A 4,714-nucleotide genomic window follows, 5' to 3' on the forward strand; every position below is an offset into this window, starting at 1 on the left:
GTAATTTTTGTTCTCATAATATAATTACTTACTTACGGCTTGTAAGGATCCCGGAGGTTCATTGCCGCCCTCACATAAGTTCGCCATCGGTCCCTGTCCTGAGCAAGATTAATCCAGTCTCTATAATCATAGTCCACCTCCCTCAAATACATTTCAATATTATCCTCCCATCTACATCGCGGCCTCCCCCTAGGTCTTTTTCCCTCCGGCCTCCAACTAACACTCTATATGCATTTCTGGATTCACGTAGTTATTATTTAAATGGAGGATTTCATTCATGTTTATAGCATACAAATATCGGAATACAAAGTATATAATATGCTTTCACTTGTTAATTAACTAGGTTACCTTGTTGACTAGTTTCAGCCGGTGGGCTATCATCAGAATATTGCAACCTCATTCAGGAATTAAATTACCACATCACATACAGAACAAAAAACACTCTACAAAAGCATCTCAACACACAAACAACACAAATAAATACAACCACACTGGTGTATACAAACTCAAATGCAATACTTGCAACAACTTCTACATTGGACAGACAGGCAGATCATTTCAAACACGTTACAAAGAACACATCACAGCCATATCCAAATCATAAAACTTCCACATACGTAGAACACATAACAAATTCCAACAACGCCTACAATAGCATAAACACAGACTTGGGAATTCTACATCTCCAACCGAAAAACCAGGAGTCTAAATACTCTAGAACAATACGGAATATACAGGCACACAAAAACACAGTGGCATCAAATCCTCAACACACAATTGCATTTCAGAACACACTTTTTGGCTCCACATTACACTACACAAACACACCCCCACAGGAAACGCAATCAGAAGGCGCGAAGACCACCCAGTTCTGATGATAGTCCACCGGCTGAAATTATGTAGTCAACAAGGAAACCTAGTTAATTAACACGTGAAAGCATATACAGTATATACTTTATATTCCGAAGTGATATCACAGTCTAGTATATACAGTCACGAAGCTCAATACGTAGGGAATACAGTATGTATCCATGGATAGTTGCTAACCACTAGGATTGCTACTATCGCCTCATCACATACAATCTGAAACAGTACAGACACAGTCTATTGTATCTAGTACCCTCATCATCTCAAGCTTCGTGACTGTATATAGTAAATTGTGGTAATATAGTGTTAAAAGTTGTGTAATCAAGATGTATATAGGCCTACTACTGTATATACTACGAACATGTTCCCTCTTCTCCTTTCCTCTCCTCCCCCTCCTCTATAGCTCCCTCTCCTGCCCACTCCTACCTTCATGTCTTAAAAGCAGTTAACTACTCTTCGTAATGTGGATGTGGAAGAAAAAATGGAAACTTTCTTGCAACAGTACAGAAGTTGTTTACTATAATTAATAATACTTTCATCATTATTATCGCAGTCATAACTCTCTTCATGTAATCTACTCCTATTAGACGAAGTAGGATGTAACACAAAATAATAACATTATTATTATTATTATTATTATTATTATTATTATTATTATTATTATTACATATTTAGACTGCCTGACGAAATTCATCTACCTTGTAATCATTGATAGGTCTTAATGCGTACAAGTTACTGAAAGAGATAAATTAATTGGTTGATTTGTAATCTAAAGATATCACAGAAATAAAAACAGAGAATTTCCTAATTATTTCCGAATCTTACAAACGAATTCTGACATAAACAACGGTTCTAGTTCGTCATTAGTACGAAGATAAATCTGTGCATACGATTGACCAGCTTCCTCTGTTAAATGATAACTAGACTTCGAAGTTAAGGCACATTTACTCCGAAGTTAAGTACATATAGAATAATACAGTGTTTACAAAGCAGCTGACAAGGTAGACTCTCCCCTCACATACATATCATGTCAGTTAGATGGGACTTTTGCAATACAGCTGAGGAAGAAAAAAAAATAAACGTTCATCTCAAGGACAAACGTAAATATTACGTACGTCAGAATATATTGTATTACTGTCTCTGGGGTGTGCTATTTCTTTTTTGGCCTATAAACAGTTATATAGGGAAATACTATTTTCTGAAAGGTACTTTGTAACAATTTCATGAATACTAATACAAATAATGATAATAATAATAATAATAATAATAATAATAATAATACTTCATTATTAAAATGTCAGAACACACATCATTTGTAATAAATGAATATTAATACATGGGAAGTGATAGGACTTCTTTTTGGCGCTACGTGAACTTCATATATGTTGACCAAAACCATTCTCCTTTCTCTTAAATTTTCTAATGAGGACATTAACAAAATTTGTCTAATGGTATTGGGAGATTCATTATCCATTTTACACAATCACTTGTATAGCACTACGTAATATATATATATATATATATATATATATATATATATTTCACTTCATTTCATTATTCTTCATTGTACTTTCATCTCATGTTTTCCAAAATCATATTGTACTTTATTTTTAAATTTATCATTGTTCTGTATTCTCTCCGCAAATCATATTATATTTTATTTTTAATTTAACCTCTGCTTTGTATTCTGGACCCTAATGGTCAGCCGTAGATGTCGGCCAGATGTCCCAAATTGTGGAATTAGTAGTACATAAAGTACAATATAAGAAACGAAGCGAAATAATTACAGTAATAATTTCTGTAATTATTATAAAATAATTATTATAAAATAATTATTATAAAATAAGATCACAGGAATAGACTTCTCTGAGAATAAACTTACTGTAGAAGAAACAACATTTACATAAAACATTTAGAAATTAATATGTTCTGTTTAATATAAATCTAACCCCATTACGAGTAAAATTCGTGTTCGGGGAGACAACTGAGCATAGAGTATGAACAAACGAAGATAATATTATACTTAATGAAAATAACTCAAATACCATATTGTATTTAGTAAGAAGTTAGAATGGAAGTTTTGTAGGTTAACTTGATAACAAAATAGAGTTGGCCTAAACTGAGAATCAAATGAATTAAAATGAAGTACCGGTATCACAAATTCACAAGGTATGTTAAATATAATATATTAATGTTAATTTAAATTACGTATTCTAATTAATCATATTTCTAATTTGGATTTATGTCATAATTTTTAATGCAGATGCCGGTACTTCACAATAATTTGATTACTGTATAAATGCTTAGTCCATAATTCTGTATCTTTTCGCCAGCAGTTGTGATGTATTTTGCCTTATAATAAAATATAGCATACTTGTTTCTACTTGTGAGGTTTTTTTTCCTTGTAGAAGGTATTTAATAATTTATATTTTTTAATTTGTTCCAATTGAATTGCTGTAGACATCGCAATGGCTTCGCGTTTTCCAAGCAAAGTAACGTTACTATTATAATATAATAGTAACTTTATAGTTATATATTGCAATTGTAATCCGCGCAAGTACTGGTGTCACAAATTTTATCTCTAGAACTGAAAGGTTAATAATAAAATAACAATCACATATTCGTTGTATCATATTTGATCTCTGAAATATGTAAGCCAACTACAGGGATATTTGTTCGAACTTTCACCGTAGGATTTTAGTGAACATATTTCCTGGGGAGATACTATCATTATACAGCCATTTCTACTTTCTTCGTCTGCAGGTGATTGTCAATTTATGAACACAATATGGAGTTGTATGGAAAATGGAGTAATTCTAGAAAAAAATATTCTACACAGGTTTCTGGAAATTGAACTCATTCTCATTTCTTCGGTGTGGAAAGCCATTGCTAATCTAATTTAGTTATTTAATAACTAATATTTAGCGTCGATGGGATTGTTGATAGCGAGATGATGCCGAGGATTCGCCATAGATTACCTGAAATTTGCCTTACGTTGGGGAAAACCTCGAAAAATCCCAACCAGGTAATCAGCCCAAACGGGAATCGAACCCGCGCTGGAGCGCAATCCAGATCGACAGGTAAGCGCCCTAACCGACCGAGCTACGCCTGTGGCTGAAAACCATTGCTCTATCCCTATATATTGCGTTGGATACTTCAAATATTCTATGTTAACTCAAGAAATAAGCACATTTTATTAATTAATAGTATAATTTATTTCATTGTAGAAGGTACATCCATATAGAAGTCATGTAGGTAGACGTTGTCTTGTGTAATACCTAATATCAGACATCGACACATTCATAGTTTTTTATCTTCACAGCTTTAGCATCGCTAGAAGTTCATTAATACTGTATGTTTTAAGTATCCTTAAATCAAATAAATAGAATAAAATTTAATTAACGAAATACATACAGTATATTTTCTTGTACAAATTTACATTGAAAAAGCGAATATTGCAATTTTATTTCACTTTGTAAGCTTTACTCCGTTATACATTATGTAAATACCCAAGTTTCGTCTTCAACAAACGTTTAATGCTATTATATGTAAACGAAAAAATATTTAGTCTACGATATTGCAGTAATATTAAAAGAACACAGAAAAATGATCATAAAACAGTTTATATCTGTATTGTGCTGAAAATAAGTTTAGTTTTTATAACAACTGAATTTATAGTTTATTGAGATAATAGTCTAATCCCTTTTATTTCTGTCCATATTAATTTATTTGAGTGTACCGAACATGGCAAAAAATTGAGAGGGGATAACTCCAAAGAAATACTGCAACGATATGATTGGCTATTATCGCTCACACAACTCCCTTCACTCACACGCGGATACCTCTC

The sequence above is a fragment of the Periplaneta americana genome, chromosome 1 (genome assembly GCF_040183065.1).
Source record: "Periplaneta americana isolate PAMFEO1 chromosome 1, P.americana_PAMFEO1_priV1, whole genome shotgun sequence".
Taxonomy (NCBI): domain Eukaryota; kingdom Metazoa; phylum Arthropoda; class Insecta; order Blattodea; family Blattidae; genus Periplaneta; species Periplaneta americana.